Source organism: Lepidochelys olivacea (assembly GCF_965140295.1).
Source record: "Lepidochelys olivacea isolate rLepOli2 genome assembly, chromosome: 10".
Taxonomy (NCBI): Eukaryota; Metazoa; Chordata; order Testudines; family Cheloniidae; genus Lepidochelys; species Lepidochelys olivacea.
This window is the reverse complement of record NC_140420.1, coordinates 33,138,929-33,158,385: the sequence shown is the minus strand read 5'-3', so window position 1 is coordinate 33,158,385 and position 19,457 is coordinate 33,138,929. Positions and strand designations below refer to the sequence as shown.

The window sequence follows — 19,457 nt, the reverse complement described above, 5'->3', positions numbered from 1 at the left end:
CCTCCCAGCCCTGGAGCACTGGGCGGCATGGCCCCAGCCATCCCAAGAAGTCCCAGCCACCCTAGCTCCATGCCTAGCCCCAGCAGGCTTCCCAGAAGAGAAGCAGCCTGCCTGGGCTGGGGTCAACTAGTAGCAGGAGGGGGCCTTGGCACAGCCTTCCCCAGCCTATTATACATGCTGCCCATGGCTGAAATCATTAAGAAGTAGGTTATGTGATAGAACCTCAGAACACAATGAGCAGTGGAGGAATTGCCTGACCACTATCCCGCTTCAGGGGTTGGAGGTGAACCCATATGAATTCACCCTTGGATTCTGGGAATTTGCTGAACTTGCAACCACTGAGAGTTGGGGTACAGTGGAAGGAAAAGGGGAGTATTGTGTTAAAGGGATATTCATCTGTTGGACATTCACACTGCAAGGTGGAAAAGTGAGGCAAAGGACACTGCCCAAGATACTGTGGGGTGGATGTTTACTTATTGTTTGCGTGCTTTTGAATTGTTGTGGTGTTTTCCCAAATTAATGCTGAGTTCCCTCTTCCTTTTAATAAAAGTTTTTTTTTTGTTATACGCAGACTGTGTTTGCAAGAGGTGAAGTATTGCCTCTTAGAGGCACCCAAGGGTGGTGTTTAGTTTTCCCACATTCTGGGTGGGTGCTTGAGCTGTTTTGTAACATTAGGAGGAACCCCTAAATATTGAACCCAGTCTTCGTTGATGCCAGCATTAGCTGGTAGAAGAGTTGTGACCGGGACCGGGTTACTTAATTAGGGCAAACTGCAAAGAATGGGGCAGACAATCCCTAAAGCTAGTGCTCATTTCAGTACTTAGATCCACCAAGCTAGCCTCAAAACAGCTTCTATAATACCTTACTGGTTACCCAGAAGCCAAAACACAGTTCCCTCAAAGCAATCCAGCCTCAGGCCTCCACCCAGATACCCAAGTGAAATATGTTGAAGATTACTGAAAATCTTATTAATCAGATAAGAAAGTTGTACCAATCCCAAAGGATTGGACACATTACCTGCTAGGTTAATGAATATTTCAGATCTTACCCAAATACATGCTTACAGCCAATTCTTATTAACTAAACTAAAATTTATTAAAAAAGAAAAGAGAGTATTGGTTAAAAGATCAGTATACACACAGACATGAGTACAGTTCTCAGATCAGCTGCATGGTAGAGATGGTGAGCTTTGCAGTTGCAAAGAGTTCTTTCAGAATTATTGCATAGGTTGTAGTCCAATGTTCATATCTAGGGTGATCCAGATGGGACTGGAGATTTCAGTCTTATGACTCAAGCTTCCCCTGCATAAAGTATCAAGCAGATCTGAGATAAAAAGGATCAGGACCCAAGACATCTTTATACAGTTCCAGGCCTTCTCTTGACAACTCAGGAGTCCTTAGGCAAACCATAGGTAATCATGGAGACTTTGAAGTAGACCTATTTCCTAAGCATCACTGGTAGAATCTATCACGACCCTTGTAATTGTTAATTACCCTCACTGTTAAAAATGTATGCCTTATTTTTCAATCTGAATGTGTCTAGCTTCAACCCAAACCATGCCGCTTGCTGTTTGAATAGTGGCAGGGAGGCAGAACATCACTCCATGTGTTCCCATTACACACCGATTGTCAGTGCCTCCAGACTCAGCTGGAAAATGAGAACTGGCCTCTTGCTTCTGGTTCCTTATAAACACCAGGAGAAATAGATTTGCCCTGCCGAACGCACTGTTTGAGTAATTCCTCCTCTGAGTCTCCTTGGCCAGCTGGACTCTGCACTTGGGGAAGGAACAGGGACGGTGCTGCATTCTGGGGTTGTCTGCCATTTGGTGGCATTTACAGGGAAACTAAGTTAGGAATCAGTGTTTCTTCTCAGGCTCAGGTTAGGTGCCCCAGTTAGTCTATGCAGCCAGAATTTATATAGTGCAGCTCAGATCAGAGCAACAGCTTGTCCATGAGAGAGGGACATGTAACCTGGATACAGAACAAAGGATGGCTGGTGTCACTGAGTAACTGAGCATCAGGGAGAGTAAAACGGCAAATGCTTGTCTGTATCTAATTCAGGTGTTTGCAACCTTCACCATAGTGGGCACCACCCCTTAATAAAGAGTGTCTTGTGGGCCTTTACCCCCAGTCACAATTGCCCACCTCCCATGCATGATTGTCTGCCCCACTCCTTTCACTCATCCCCCTATATTTGCTAGCAAACAGACTGATTTCCTTATCGTACAAAATCATATATAATCTCCATGGCAACTGACACAATTTCTTACAAATCACCTTCAGTATTTGTTTATTTTTAGTTTTCTTTAATGGAATATAAGAGCTGAAAAAAAAGAACCAGCAGCATGTGACCAGCCAATTCTGTGTGGGTGCCCTGCAAGGACCACAGTTGGTGAACTACTGTTTTAATATGTTTAAAATCAGCGGGGGAGGGGAAAGGATTTTCCCTGGGAGGCTGACGAGGAGCTTGAGAGAGGAAGTATTCTTCTAGGGGGGCAGAGAAGCATGGGGCCAAGGAATACACTAAGGGCAGAGGATTCCAGAAATATCCAAAACACAAACCTAGTAATAATGGGGGATTTTAACTACCCTGAAATCTGCTGGAAATGTAATATGGGAAAACACAAAATTTCCAGTAAGTTCTTGGAACATATTGTGGACAATGTTTTGTTCCAGAAAGTGGAGGAAGTAACCAGGGGGACAGTCATTTTAGATTTGATTCTGATGAACAAGGAGAAATTGGTAGCGAATCTGAAGGTGGAAGGCAATTTGAGTGAAAGTGACTCTGAAGTGATAGATTTCATGATTCTAAGGAAAGGAAGGAGTGAGAGCAGCAGAATAAGAATGCTGGATTTCAAAAAAGCTTACTTTAGCAAACTCACTCAAAGAACTGGTAGATAAAGTCCCATGGGGAGGAAATCTAAGGGAAAAAGGAGTGCAGGACAGCTAGTTGGTTCTCAAGGAGGCAACATTAAAGGCATAACTGCAAACTATCTTGCTGCAAAGGAAAGACAGGAAGACTATTAAGAGGCCAATATGGTTCCATCAGGAGCTCTTTAATGACCTGAAAATCAAAGGGAATCTACAAAAAATGGAAACATGGACAAATTGCTAAGGAGGTATACAAAAGAACAGCACGAGCCTGTAGGAACAAAATCAGAAAGGCTAAGGCACAAAATGAGTTAACTTAGCAAGGGCCATAAAAGGCAATAAGAAGTTCTTTAATTAGGAGCAAGAGAAAGACAAAGGAAAGTGTAGGTTCCTCTACTTAAAAGGGAAGGTGCGCTACAATGAATGACATCAAGAAAGCTGAGGTGTTTAATGCCTATCTTGCTTCAGTCTTCACTAAAATGGTTAATGGTGACCAGACAATACAATTAATATTAACAAGAGGAAGGCCCATGAGCCAAAATAGGGAAAAAAAACAGGATAAAGAATATTTAGATAAGTTAGATGTACTTAAGGCAGCAGGTCCTGATGACATTCATCCTAGGGTACTTAAGGAACCAGCTGAAGCAATCTCAGAATTGTTTGAGAACTCCTGGAAGCAGACATGCCAAACCCGCAAAACAAACAAACAAACAAACAAAAAAACCACACAGAAATTGGGCTTGTTTTTGGCTTAATTGGCTTGTGAGTTGCTTGTTGGCTAGTTTTTGGCTTGTAGCTTCTTTTTTTTTTATCAACTTCCAGCAAGCAGGGACTCGGGGCAAGTAGGAGGAAGGGGGGGAGAGAGTCAGGGGTGCCAGGCCCACCACGGTCCCAGACATAGAGTGTTGTGGTTCTTAGGGATTGGCTTGTTTTGGCCTTGTTTTGAAATGGGATTTTCTTGATTTTTGGCTTATTGTGAAAGTTGGGGTGCTTATTTACCATGTGAAAGTTGGCAACTGTGCCTGGAGGACATGTGAGGTCCCAGAAGAGATAGTATCTATCTTCAAAAAGGGGGAAAAAGAGAACCCAGGGAATTATAAAGTAGTCAGCATAACTTTGATACCTGGAAAGATACTGGAAAAAATTATTAAACAATCAATTTGTAAGCACCTGGAAAATAATAGGCTTATAAGGACTAGTCATCATGGATTTGTGAGAACAAATCATTCCAAACCAACATAATTTCCTTCTTTGACAGGGTTACTGGCCTAGTGGATGAGGAAAAGCAGTATACGTCGTATATCTTCATTTTAGTAAGGCTTTTGGCACAATCCACCATGACATTCTCATAAGCAAACTAGGGAAATGTGGTCTAGATGAAATTCCTATAAGGTGGGTGCACAATGTGTTGAAAGGCCATACCCAAAAAGTAGTTATCAATGGCTCACTGTTCAATTGGGAGAGTGCAAAAAGAAAAGGAGTACTTGTGGCACCTTAGAGACTAACCAATTTATTTGAGCATGAGCTTTCGTGAGCTATGAAGTGAGCTGTAGCTCACGAAAGCTCATGCTCAAATAAATTGGTTAGTCTCTAAGGTGCCACAAGTAATCCTTTTCTTTTTGCGAATACAGACTAACACGGCTGTTACTCTGAAAATTGGGAGAGTGTATCTAGTGGGATCCCTCTGGGGTCAGTCCTGTGTCTGGTACTATTCAATATTTTCATTAATGACTTGGATAACGAAGTGGCAAGTAAACTTATAAAATTTGCAGGTGACACCAAGCTGGGATGGGCTGCAAGCACTTTGAAGGGGAGGATTAGAATTCAGAATGAACTTGACAAATTGGAGAAGTGGTCTGAAATCAACAAGTTGAAATTCAATCAAGACAAATGCAAAGTACTTCACGAAGGAAGGACAAATCCAATGCACAACTACAAAATGGGGAATAACTGGCTGGGTGGTAGTACTGCTGAAAAGGATCTGGGGGGCATAGTGGATTGCAAATTGAGAATGAGTCAACAGTGTGATGTAGTTACATTGCTAAGGTTGAGATGATTTTATCACAGTTATTTTTAGTAAATGTCAGAGACAGGTCTGGGGCAATAAATAAAAATCATGGAAGCCCAGGACCTGCCTGTGATTTTTACTACGAACTAGGGGGGGGGTGGACCGAAAAGGGCAGAGACTTTATTCTAGGCTATGTATATAGTACCTACTGCAGTGAAGCCCCAGCCCTGACAGGGAACTCTGGGCACTCATTAATGATGGACAATCAGGGACAACTTGTTGGCTGGGGCAAGGGAGCACGTGGGAGTGCAGAGTGCCATCCACGAGCTGCAAAGCCAGGGAGGAGGGCACGTGGACGCTCCCGATCCACGGGCTATGGCGGGGGCAAATGAGGGGCGGGGCCTCTGCACAGGGGTGGGGACTGTTACGTCACGGCTCCAGTCACGTCAGCCTGGGCTGAATTACAGAGAAACTCGCCGGTGCCCCGCCTTCTCGTGAATAATTAATCAGCCCGACAGTCCTTTGTCCCACCTTTTCCGGCAGGCCGAGGCGGCTGCGGCGCTGAGAGGAGCTGGGCTGGAGCTGGCTGCGGGTGAGTGCCGCTCGGAGCGTCTCTCGGCCGGGTGGGCGCCGCGGGGCGAGGCTGGTGCGCTGCCCGCCGGTCGTGCGGCCCCGGCCCCGGCCCCAGCCCCAGCCCCAACGTGCGCCCCGCCAAGTGGGCGGGCCGGCGGTGCGGCAGCGGCTCGGGGTCCCTGACAGGTGGTGGCGGGGCGAGCAGTGTTCAGACCGCCCGCCACGGAGCCGTGTCCGCGGGTGGCTGCCGCTCGCTGCCCGGAGCCGCCTCTGGCTGGGGCGGGATCGAGGGCGGGCGGGCGGGCGGTCGCCCCTCGGAGCCCGGCTGGGACAGGCGGGGGCGCGGGGCGCTGGCTCCGCGGAGCAGCGCCCTTGGCAACGGGCGTGCAGCCTGGAGAGCGCGCGGTGGCAGGCGGAGCGGCCTGGGCCCGTTGCTGGGGGCGGGAACCGCCTCGCCTCAGCCCCAGGAGGGCAGGTGGAGCCAGTGACGGGCTTGCCGAGACGTGCCGGTGTGAGATCATCCCGCCTGTCTGTCCCGGGGGGTCCCCGGGCACGTGCCTGGGGCCGCACAGCGCTGTCTGCCTGCGCTCTACCGCCCTCCGTCCTCTTGCCACTGCCCAGGGGCGGGCGCCTCTCCTGCCTCCCGGGGCGAGGCGCAGCTTTTCCTGCCCGTGCCTCAATGGAAAGGGCGGTGCCATTCCTCGGAGGAAACGCTTCTCTTGCACCCCTCTTTTAGGATGCTTCAGCTTCTATGTCCATCACCTGTCACACTGGCTGCCCAGCTGTTGGTCTCTGGGGGTAGAGTGTTTTTTTTCCTCTTCCTCCTCTGTTTTTTGGTCACTGACTCTATATGATGACAGGTTTCAGAGTAACAGCCGTGTTAGTCTGTATTCACAAAAAGAAAAGGAGGACTTGTGGCACCTTAGAGACTAACCAATTTATTAGAGCATAAGCTTTCGTGAGCTACAGCTCACTTCCTCAGATCTATATGATGAGTCTCCCTGGGTCACTGGCTGTCAAAAAGTGCCCCCCTCCTTATCATTATTGCTTAAATCATTTCCATAAAACACACAATAGGGCATATGCATACTCTGAAATTAAAAACAGAAAATATTTAATTTTACTTGTGTCACTAAAAGTCTGGGACTAATCTCACTGTTACATGTTTGGATCTGGGTGCAAGAGGAGCTGATATACTCTTTGCTGCTGCTGTGTGTAATAAAGTTTTGATGCCATTCAGTTTCCTGGGAACTACAGCATTAATGTAAAAGTTGAAGGGGGGAGGGCAATCTCTGACTTTGACTTTTTCTTCAGTAAAATGAAATGGCTAGTGTGTACGTTTCTATGTGCATGTCACATCTTAACTTAAAAGTCCAAACACCCAACACCTTTGGACCTCACAATTTAGCACTGAGTTAAATGGATTTTATTGAATATTAAGCTTGCGTTACTACATGACATACTGGTTTTGGACTGCAAAACTAACAAGTTAGGGGAGGATGGAGATTTTTTTAAAATGTAAATATGGAAAATACCAAGTCCTTGTACTGTCATTTCTCTTCATGTCCATGGGGGTGAAGGAAGGTGATACTGTTTTGCTCTCTTCCAGCTGAGCTCATTAAGGCTTTGAAAGCAGGGTTGCATGTTTGTGGCTTTTCCCCTCCCAAACCTTCACTGGAGCACTTGTACTGAGGTTCATGTCTGTTTTATAAAGTCAGGCTAAAATCTCTTCAGGGTAATGGGAGAGCATTGCTTGCTCTGAATGAGCAAACATTTGACAAGTACAATGCATGGAAGAGAGGGTGCACTTATAGAAGCATAGAATTGTAAGACTGGAAGGGACCTCAAGAGGTCATCTAGTCCTGTCCCCTGCACTCATGGCAGGACTAAGTATTATCTAGACCATCCCTGATAGGTGTTTGTCGAATCTGCTCTTAAAAATCTTCAACGATTGAGACTTCACAACCTCCCTAGGCAATTTAATCCAGTGCTTAACCACCCTGACAACGGGTTTTTCCTAAGGTCCAACCTAAACAGCCCTTGCTACAGTTTAAGCCCAAAGCTTCTTGTCCTATCCTCAGAGGTCAAGGAGAACAATATTTCTCCCTCCTTCTTGTAGCAACCTTTTATGTACTTGAATACTGTGATCATGTCCCTCCATAGCCTTCTCTTCTCTAGAGTAAACAAAACCAATTTTTTCAGTCTCCGCTCAGAGGTTATTGTAGCAGAGTGTAGCAGGGCCCCCTTGACTTCTGCCAGGTACATAAAATCACGCTCAGACCCTCGGTTTAGTAACCACTGAGGCACTTTGTTCTCAGGCTTGTTCCCACCACCGTTTCACCATGTGCAAGTAACCTTTCACTGTCTATGGGGGGAGAGCTACCCCCTAGCTTCCATTCCCTCCATTTTTCCTTTCTCCTGCTCTCTCCGAGCTTTCTTCTCTGAAGGCTTTTATGCAGTCCCCGGCTAATTAGGTAGCAGCTGTCTCTGTCTCCCCAGTTAGGGCCAGGTTATCTCCAGCCTGCTCTAATTTGTTCCCCTAACAAGGAGTGGGTATGACAGAGGGCTGGATCTGCAACCCTTTGCCCAGCACCCTGTCGCAGTCATGTTTTCTAGACCTTCAGTCATTTTTGTTGCTCTTCTCTGCTTTCTCCAATTTGTCCACATCTTTCTTGAAATGTGGTGCCTGGGATTGGACACAGTGCTCCAGCTGAGGCCTAATCAGCGCAGAGTAGAGCATAAGAATTATTTCTTCTGTCTTGCTTACAACACTCCTGCTAATACATCCCAGAATGTTTGCGTTTTTTGGGGTGGTTTTTTTTTTTTGCGCAACAGTGTTACTCCGTTCACTCGATTTAGCTTGTGATCCCCAGATCCCTTTCTGCAGCACTCCTTCCTGGGCAGTTGTTTCCCATGTTGTATGTAGACAATGGATTGTTCCTTCCTAAATGGAGTACTTTGCATTTGTTCTTATTAAATTTCATCCCATTTCCCCAGTTTGTCCAAATCATTTTGAATTTTAATCCTGTCCGCCAAAGCACTTGCAACCTCTCCCAGCTTGGTATTGTCCACAAACTTTATAAATGTACTCTCCATGCCATTATCTAAATCATTGATGAAGTTATTGAACAGAACCAGACCCAGAACTGATCCCTGTGGGACCCCCATTCAGTATGCCCTTCCAGCTTCCTTTAAAAGCAAATCACTTTTAAAAAAAAAAAAAAGCCCACACCACCTTCTTTAAGTCATCAATAAGCGGACAGATCCCTTCTGTTGCCTTGACATCAGTACTAGATGACACCTTCTTTAAATTCTAAGCGCCTGGCTGAGATCTGCAGCTGGCTGAAGCTAATTCTTGGAAAGACTGAGCTGAAGCTAATGGATAGAAGAAAATATTTTGAAGAACTCTCCACTTCATAACATCACCTTCTTTTGAGGGTGTTTACCCTCTGATTGTTAATCTACAGCTGACAAGAACTCTACCCACTCCTGTTGGAATCAACTCAGTCACATGTCCAGGTCTGATATCATAGAGAAAATTGACAATTTCATTGCAATCTAAAAAATAAAACATGAAGACTTGACATAGGATGCAACAATGAGGCTTCTCAACAACGCAAGCAGCCAAGAGCATAAAAATCTTTGCTGTTCTCTGTATTTGGTTCCCTGTTAACTTAGATTTGACTCAGCATTTTTCAGTTCTCCTCTTAAGTCCGCCATGAGATTGATCCATATCTGTACGGGGACCACTTTCTGCTGCAAAATCAGGAACTCCCATGATAGCCAAGTTGCACTGGAACTGTCAGTTTCAAGAATTGAACTCTTGTATGTAGAAGGCTGAGCTTTCTCATTGAACAGCCTGAGAGTTTGGAATGAGCTCCGGGATGACTGTGATTGTCGGCATTTTCTGATCGAACTGCAAAACCCACTTCAACCAAGCCTTCCCATAATAACTTAACACACACGCCTGGTCCCAGTTGACTAAAGGAAAGAGTTAAATATGTTTGTATACTCTAATTTTTGTGAAACATTTGGATTCCACTGTAATGGGTGCCATGTAAGAACCGAGATTTGGGCAACTGTGGGCAATATAGTAAAGTCCAAGGATAACATTTTGCTATCCCTGTATTAAAATTCGTCACTTTCTATTAGAGCTGGTGTTTCCAGTGCTAGAGGACAGTGGAGAGTGCTTGGCTGACTCTGTTAATTCTGTTAATGTCTGCCATGATATGGTTCCAAACAGTAAATTGACCTTCAACGCGCATGTCCTGAAACACCGTTCATAGCTGTCCCTTTAGTTCTAAGCCTTTGTCTCTCAGTGAGAAGCAATAGCTGCTGGGCAGCTTATATTTTATTTTTAATTGGACTGCAGCTTTTTAAATAATGGCTTGAACAAAGGGCCAGGAATCAGCAGCTCCAGAGTTCCAATTCCTATGCTGACATAAACTTCCTATGTGCCCTTTGGCAGGTACTAATCTCCTCCTCCTATAAGATGAGGATAATTCTTGTTTACGTCATAGGGGTGTTGAGAAGATAGATTAGTTGACTTTGTAAAGTGCCATATCACTGCAAGTAAAAATGCCCAGAAAACGCATTGCCTGATTTCTTACTGAATAAATGACTCAAATGATTTGATATTTTTATCTTTATCTGTAAATAGTTATAAAAATGTACTACTCAGGAAACAGAGCCAAGCAGAGGCAATGAGACACTAGAAATGTATTTAATCTGCTAACCATGGTAATCCATTAACAAGATACAAATAGTGCATTGCTCTTTTCTACATGCCTTATTTCTGGAAATCACTCAGGGCCTAGCAACAGCAATCTTCTCACTGCAATGAAATTGGTTGGTACAACTACAGTGCTAGGCCTGGTTAAATTTCTAATATGCCAGTACATTAATCATAATGAGGACTGTCCTCAACTAATCCAGAGTAAACCATAATTTGTGGCCTAGCAGCAACAGATATTTTCCTACAGTAAATAGCAAAAAACTGCTGCTGGGAATTTAGTTTCCTCAATGGGATTATCCTTCTGGTGTCTAGTCAAACCACAGGATGTACTTGGACAACTTCAAAATAAACCAATAATGACGACTGTGATTTTTAAAATGTTGCAGGATTTCCAACTTTCCCCTTTGTCAGCGTTTCAGTATGCAATCACAATTCATAGATGTGTTCCTCTTTGCACAATCACTGCTGGTCAGAGGAGACCTCTGCAGTTGAACTCCAGCTGACTCCTGGAGAAACTGGCTGCTGTACTAGAAATATATTTTTGGAATATCCTTATTCTGAAATCAGTTGTAGGCATACATCTCTGAATTTATCCATTTGGCCTGTTTTTGTTGTTTAGTGTTGGCCTTAATAAGTATCTAGTCCAACCAGATGATTAACAGCTTACTCCTCTACCATTTAGGAGTTAAAGATGGCCTCTTATTTGTACAGAGGCAAGGAAGAATTCATCCCAGATGTGGTCCTTCCCAGGATCTTGAACAGAGGATGGGAAGGTCCACAAATATCTACCCTTAGTAATCACAGGAAACCTTCCACCTGTTGCCAACAAATTAGAACAACAAAAGGTTAGGTCACTGCCTCATCAGGTCCAGTTTCCTATTTCTGGCTATGGCTGTCTTATGTTTTTATGGAAAGTGTCATACCCCTATGGTGTATCTGGCCAACTGCAACAGTGTACATGTGGGCCTGGAGGAGACACAATCATGTGAGGAAGCAAAGTTCTAGCTGCCATACTGGAGTGACAATAACACCTTCCCATGATATCCTAGAAAGCCTTGTCACATCCCTTTTTTTGCCATTAAAAAGCTCTTCTGCCCATCTTGTATCCTATGCTTTCAAAAGAGATGGTGGAACTGATGTTCTATGGCAAGTCCGGTAACTGTGAACTATATTGTCAAATAGGTAATCATGTACCGGTTTCCATGGGTAACTGGACTCCCCACGCTAGTGGGTGCTTGTTTTGCTAGCTTTTTTCAGAGAACTGGGGTAGCTTCATTCAGAATGTTGCAGCCTCGCTACTTACGTGTATGTGCAAATTTTATCCTTTCACCTCTGTTGTGGAGAAACCTATTTTGGTTTCTTATCTTCAACAAAATTTCTATCTTCTTGGTCCTTTGTGGTCTCTTCCTGTTTCAGTTTTGCCACATCTGGCCTGCTTTCCACTGTCAGAGGTTAGTTCTAATCTGGCGTGGCATCAGCTAAATGAGGAAGAATCTTTCTTTCAAACCCAACACACAACCTTCTGTGCTGCCTGCAGCTACCTCACCTTGTGGTGCAACTGGCATATCTTGCACACTATTCAGGGTTGTGCTAGTCGGCCCTTGGAAGTAGTACATTGTTCCTCTGTGTGTGTCAGGAAGTGGTATTGGTGCTTTTCTTCCAGAGTCAGTACTGGACCAATGCCCCTGTATTATACTTTGGGGCACTGTGTTGCTGGAAATGCTGTCCTTTGGATAAGATGTAAATCAAGGTGCTGACTGGTGAAAAGTTTCGTAGAATTCTTTATCAAAGAGTAATATGGCTATTAGTGCAGTGTTCTGACTGAATTGCAACGTTGATAATCATTCTGTCTTCCTAAATTTACCCTTCAGTTTCCTTTGGATAGCATTCCCCATCATCCTACACTATTGTGTAGTGTGGTTAGATGATTGCATGTTCCATCTCAGAGAGGGCTGCAGTTAATGGGTAGATGGAAGATATCCTTGTGTTTACTGTAATTGTTAGTAAAGGACTTTTAAGGTCCTTCAGTATGGAAATATTTATAGTATTTTGGAACTATTACAATCCGTGTGCTGTTAACAGTACACACAAGTGTAAAGAACTGGCATCAGCCACTTGTACCTCTAACTCTGTCCAAATTTAGTTCTGTAAAGAGCTTTGAAAATGGCATTTCTCCGAGACCTCTTACTGTCCCCACCTCACTGGTAATGCTTCCATTGTGAGATACATGAATAACACATTTGTCATAACTGCTATGTATTGAGGCTTGTTACCAACATAGTTGAATTGTTTAATGCATTGTAACTGTCTGTTACTGACCCCACTTGATATCTCTTGGGCACATCTGGCTTGATGGAAGCTTCCTGTTAGAACAATAGAGGATTTAATTTGATGTAATATGTATCAAAAGCATTAGAAAGCTGGCCAAATAGTACAGTTGCACAAGGCCTTGCCTCAACACTCATTGGTACCTCCCATGTGATTTTTATGAACAGGACAGCAAAATTAACCTTAACTGTGCTTTGTTTTTTGTGGTCACTGAATCACTAGGCAAAATTGACTAAGGAAAAATATATAGAATCTTGTTACAGTGCTCGTGACTGAAACACTGCAACGTAAGTAAATTTGTTAGTCTCTAAGGTGCCACAAGTACTCCTTTTCTTACTGCAAAGTAAGGCCATTCTTAGCCTAGCAGCCTCATCTCTGACCTGGCTGGAGAACCTGTAACACGGGCTGCCTCACTTCACTCAATAGGCAACTTGGCAGGGGACTTTGCTATTGCACTCTGAAGAAAATACTGCTCGGTCCTGTCTGGCCAGCGGCACATGGCTGAGACTTAGAGTTAGAAACACGTCCCTGAAGTACAATACCTTTTTCTTTCTTTTTTTTTTTTTTTTTAAATGGGGGTGGCAGAGGTTGGTGTGTGGAAACACCCATTCTTTATTCTGCACGTTACCTAAAACTACTTTGGGTTAGAAGCTGTAATTTGGGGTTGGAAGTGCTGCCATTTTATGCCTCTGTGCAAAATTATCCTATACTGGTTCCCATAGGAACTTGCACACTGGTGCAGGCCAAAGATCTGCCTAGGCAGGTATCCCAGTTGAGCATCCTGTCTGTGACCAGATCCATACTAGAAAGGAAGGTGTAAAGTCCTCATAATCCTCTTCTGCATCAGGGATTTTCTTTCCTGACTTGCTGTTGATTAGACTGTACCCAGAAGCACGTGGATTGACAAGCCTGGCTGGTAGCTTCTGCCCTAGCTGGAGATGCAGATGTTCTTGTTCAGAAGTGTCTAACCTTTCTCTAGTCTTGCTCTAATACTTGTTCCTGCTGAAAATCTTGAGGTATTAAATGGCTTTTGTTGTTGTTTTTTTTGTTTTGTTAAGAGTATTATACCCATTTAGTATTAATTCGAACATCTATAGCACTATACAGAGATCACTACACCAGACTGCTCAGTTTCTGCTCTGCTCATACCAGACAATACCTGGACAAACTTGGGGTTTGGCTCTTGCAGTCTTAGTCCCCTCACTACTAGATCAGTTTCTGAGCAGTTAATCTCTAGCCTCTCTGGAATGAGGCATTATGGTAATATTATCTTTAATAAATTCCATAGAATGAATGGGATATGACACAAATGCTCATGGTTCTTTAGGACTCAGTAAAGTAGGACAGTTATTACCTTAGCACAAAACAGAAATGATAGAGAGAAGACTGTACGAATATTGGGCACAAGCATTCTTAATCAATGGATCTCAAAGAGCTTTACAAGCCTCAAATTCATGAGTTGGGTATCGTTTGCTTTTTATGGACGGGGAAACTGAGGCACAGTCCATAAATGACTGCCCAAGTCACATGGCATCAGAGGTCAAGCCAGGAACAGACTTTGTAGATCCATACTCTAACAACTAAACCTACATATTTGTTTTAGTAACTTCATTGGGAATTCGTAGAGTAAACCTGATGAGTACTGAAATTGGAGTGAAATTAGAGAGATGTCTGTAATTTTGGATGGATTGTTCAGAATGGGTTTACGCTTATTCCAGATGTGTACAGCTTTTGCCCTGGAAAAGGATGTTTTCAGAAGGATAGAATTTTCAACTTCATTTTGCCACAGGATTTCTATTTTGATTATCAAGCCCCACTGTGTGAATGGTACAGAGGTGTATTCTAATGATGTAGTGCAGGGAAGCATTAGATGTGGTATATTTTTGACTGTAGTAAGGCTTTTGATATTGTCTCGCATGACCTTCTCATAAACAAACTAGGGAAATATAGCCTAGATGGAGCTACTATAAGGTGGGTACATAACTACTCTCTGGGAATGGTTTTCCAACAAGTTATCAATGGTTCACAGTCAAGCTGGAAGGGCATATCAAATGGGGTCCCACAAGGTTCAGTTCTGGGTTCTGTTCTGTTCAATATCTTCATAAATGATTTTAGATAATGGCATAGAGAATACACTTATAAAGTTTGCAGATGATACCAAGGCAGGAGGGGTTGCAAGTGCTTTGGAGGACAGGATTAAAATTAAAAATGATCTGGAGAAATGATCTGAAGTAAATGGGATGAAATTCAGTGAGGACAAATGCAATATTCGACTTAGGAAGGAACAATCAGTTGCACACAAGCAAAATGGGAAATGACTTGCCTACGAAGGAGTACTGCAGAAAGGGATCTGGGGGTCCAAGTGAATAACAAGCTAAATATGAGTCAACAGTGTAATACTGATGCAAAAAAAGCGAACATCATTCTGGGATGTATTAGTAGGAGTGTTGTAAGCAAGACACGAGAAGTAATGCTTCCATTCTATTCTGTGCCCATAAGACCTCAACTGGAGTGTTGTATTCAGTTCTGGGTGCCACATTTCAGGAAGGATGTGGATAAATTGGAGACAGTCCAGAAGAGAGCAACAAGAATAATTAACAGGTTTCAGAGTGATAGCTGTGTTAGTCTGTATCAGCAAAAACAGCAAGGAGTACTTGTGGCACCTTTATAGACTAACAAATTTATGTGGGCATAAGCTTTCGTGGGCTAAAACCCACTTCATCAGATGCATGGAGTGGAAAATACACTAGGAAGATGTATATCAGTACATGAAAAGATGGGAGTTGCCTTACCAAGTAGGGGGTCACAACAATTCAATTAAAGTGGACTATTATCAACAGGATGAAAAATCACTTTTGTAGTGGTAATCAGGGTGGCTCATTTCAAACAGTTAACAAAAAGGTGTGAGTAACAGTAGGGGCAAATTAGCATGGGGGAATTAGTGGGTTTTTTTTAGTTCTTGTAGTGACTCATCCACTTCCAGTCTTTCTTCAGGCCTAATTTTGATGGTGTCCAGTTTGCAAATTAATTCCAGTTCTGTAGTTTCTCGTTGGAGTCTGGTTTTGAAGGTTTTTTTGTTGAATTGTCACTTTTAAGTCTGTTATTGAGTGTTCAGAGAGGTTGACGTGTTCTTCGGCTGGTTTTTGAATGTTCTAATTCTTGATGTCTGATTTGTATCCATTTATTCTTTTGCATAGAGACTGTCCGGTTTGGCCAATTAAAGGTCTAGAAAACATGACTTATGAGGGAAGATTTGGGGTGGGGAAGGAAATGGGTTTGTTTAGTCTGGAGAAGAGAAAGTATATAAAACGTTGTTACAAGGAGGAGGGTGAAAAATTGTTCTCCTTAACCTCTGAGGATAGGACAAGAAGCAATGGGCTTAAATTGCAGCAAGGGAGGTTTAGGTTGGACATTAGGAAAAACTTCCTAGCAGTCAAGATAGTTAAGCACTGGAACAGATTGTATAGGGAGGCTGTGGAATATCTGTCATTGGAGGTTTTTAAGAACAAATCAAACACCTGTCAGGAATGGTCAAGTTATTACTTAGTCCTGCCTTGAGTGCTGGTGACTGGACTAGATGACCTATTGAGGTCCCTTCCAGTTCTGATTCTATGTTTACAGCCATGAGTGGCTATGCCGCTCAGGGGTCTGAAAAATCCACACCCCTGAGCAACATAGTTAAGCCAACCTAAACCTCTGTGTAGACAACACTAGATCGATGGAAGAATTCTTCCATCAACCTAGCTGTTGCCTCAAGGAGGGGGACTGTCAAGGTTCCTTCCCCACTCTGAACTCTAGGGTACAGATGTGGGGACCTGCATGAAAGACCCCCTAAGCTTATTTTTACCAGCTTAGGTTAAAACTTCCCCAAGGTACAAACTATTTTACCTTTTGTCCCTGGACTTTTTTGCTGCCACCACCAAGCATCTAACAAATATAACAGGGAAAGAGCCCACTTGGAAACGTCTTTCCCCCAAGCCCTACACTCCCTTTCCTGGGGAAGGCTTGATAAAAATCCTCACCAATTTGCATAGGTGAACACAGACCCAAACTCTTGGATCTTAAGAACAATGAAAAAGCAATTGGGTTCTTAGAAGAAGAATTTTAATTAAAGAAAAAGTAAAAGAATCACCTCTGTAAAATCAGGATGGTAAATACCTTAGAGAATCCCTCTAGGCTAAATCTTAAGTTACAAAAAGACACAAAAATAGGAATATACATTCCATTCAGCACAGCTTATTTTATCAGCTGTTTAAACAAAACAGAATCTAACGCATATCTAGCTTGATTGCTTACTGACTTTTTACAGGAGTTCTGACCTGCATTCCTGCTCTGGTCCCGGCAAAAGCATCACACAGACAGAGAGAACCCTCCCCCCCCCCCCCAAAGCTTTGAAAGCATCTTGTCTCCTCATTGGTCATTTTGGTCAGGTGCCAGCGCGGTTGTCTTAGCGTCTTAACCCTTTACAGGTGAAAGGGTTTTTCCTCTGGCCAGGAGGGATTTAAAGGTGTTTACCCTTCCCTTTATATTTATGACAGGGACTACATACACCATCAGTGTGGGTATTGACCACATTGAAGCATTGCAGCACTTCAGCTGTGCCGTTGTCGCATTTTCAGTATAGAGTACCTGAAGTAGTAAGTGGGAGAGAGTGAAACTCCATTCAGCTCATCAGGAGCTGCAGGCTGGCAGCTAAATAACTTACCTTTGCTTATCTAGGAGGCATATCTCTTAAAGACAGGCAGAGCTGTTCCGAGAGCCTACTAATACCGTGACTGTAGGGCAATGGTTTTCAAACTGCGGGTCACGACCCAGTACTAGGTTGTGGAATGGAAGGCAGTGGGTTGTGGCGGCTCTAGTCAGCACTGCCGACCGGGCCGTTAGAAGTGCCGGTGGTGGTGCTGCCCACCTAAGGCAGGCTAGCTCCTACCTGTTCTGACCCTGCGCTGTGCCCCAGAAGCGGTCAGCAGCAGGTACAGCTCCTAGGTGGGGGGGGCCACGGGGCTCTGCACGCTGCCCCCATCCCGAGCACCGGCTCCGTATTCCCATTGGCTCGGAACTGGCCAATGGGAGCCTGGGGGAGGCGGGGTGGTGCCTGTGGGCGAGAGCTGTGCGGAGCTGCTTGTGTGCCTCCGCCTTGGAGCCCGCCCTGCTGCTGGCTGCTTCCAGGGTGCAGCATGGTCCGCAGTGCCAGGACAGGCACCTGCCTTAGCACCCCAGTGACCAGGAGCCATCTGAGGTAAGCCCACACCCCAATACCCTGCTCTCGCACTGAGCCCCACCCCCACAAACCTGGAGCCCCTTCCTGCACCCCAAACCCGTCATCCCCAGCCCAACCCCAGAGCCTACACCCCCAGCCCTGAGTCCCTTCCACATCCCAAACCTCTCATCCCCAGCTCTGTTGGGTCACAGGCATCAACAATTTTCTCCAACTGGGTAGCCAGGGAAGAAGTTTGAAAACCACTGCTCTAGGGAAGGGGACTCTAGTCTGTTCCTTTCACTCAACAGTCAGAGTCTAGAACAGATGGTATGAAGGTAAATATGCCAAGTTAGTATGACTCCTTATTTTCAAGTTCCCATGCCCCATGAATGAATTCAAATCTTGGAGAGGGTTGGCCTCCTAGACTTTGCTGGCCCGGAACTTCCACAAACACTGTGGAGGTATTTTCAGTCTTTTAAAATTATCAGTTTACCCTTTAGAAGCTTAGTGTTTTTAAAAGAGGTTTTCTCCAGCATATGGCCCTACATTGTATGTAGGTCTACGGGAACTGGTGCCCTTTTTAAAGGATAAATTACATGAAAATGGAGCTAGAAGAACTCTGTTGTAATCAGTTACAAGAAAATGTAAAACGAAGGTGCTTTTTTGGGACTTGTCAATCTTTCAAGGTCTGTTTGCCTCTAAAACAGTATCTCCTGCACATGCCATATGCTTCATAACTAGCAGTGTTATGCTATACCATTTTTCTCTCTGGCACAAAAGCTGTAGGAAAGTGCTTGTGTTAATTAAAGAAAATCTGATACGTGTGTGGAGAGGAGACCGTTGCTTTCAAGTACTTGCTGCTACTGAAACTTTATAAACTGTATTATGAATTTGGAAATTCAAGGAAAATGCTGGTCTTAAAAAATCTGTGGGAGAAGAGTCCAAAGGCCACTTGGGTCTATTTTGTAAACAAATAATCCTACCAAAGAGTCAGTGTTATATAAAACCTGGTTGCTAAGAACCTTTATCAAACCATGTTACTGTGGCTTATCTCATGCAGTTCCTCTTGCCTGTCTTTTTTTTTTTTAATATATTCTTGTTCAGTTTGCTTCCCTTTACACGAAGGATTTTGCTGGGGAGGGCGGTGTTTGTTTTTTGTTTTTAACCTCTGTTGTATCATTGAGTGAGTGGAAGTGGTCTCAGAGCAGCTCTCTGCTCTCTGAACACTGTCTCTGCCTTTTTGAAGAGTACTGTGCAATCTCTTCCCTCCCAGATGTGCTGCATTGCATGGGGAAAAGCTTTACTCTACCCTGCCAAGCTTCCTGCTGAAATGGCTTAATTGGTGTAACTTGCTGCAGTACCAGAGATGCTCTGCTTCCATATCAGTAGTGGTTCTAGATCTGTATACCATTTCTCCAAAAGTTTGGTTTATTTTCTGGGGAACATAAGACTGAACTTTCAGAATGATTGGGCTTGGATGCAAATTTATGACTTTAAAACCTGAATTTTGAAATATTGGAGCAGGGACTAAATCAAATGCTCACTGAGAGCTCAGCTGTAAGGAAGTGGTGTGCAGACAAGATTGACCTACTGCTGTTTCTATGCATGCAGGAGACATTCTATTTCCATCCCCATCTTGGCCAGACTTCCTTGTGTGAGCTTGGGCAAGTCGCTTAACCTCTCTGCCTCAGTTCCTCCTTGTAAAATGAGATTAATACCATCTCAGAGGGGCATTAAGCAAAA

General features: G+C 44.0%; 1 protein-coding gene across 1 annotated transcript in view; it reads left to right on the top strand.

Annotated features, from left to right (window-relative positions):
* Positions 1-5,375: 5,375 nt before the first annotated feature.
* Positions 5,376-19,457, top strand: part of HMOX2 (heme oxygenase 2) — a 29,373-nt gene continuing 15,291 nt past the window's right edge. Inside the window, exon 1 of the mRNA XM_084640889.1 lies at positions 5,376-5,470. The gene's annotated coding sequence lies outside the window, so the exon portion shown is untranslated. The remainder of the gene's footprint in view (positions 5,471-19,457) is intronic.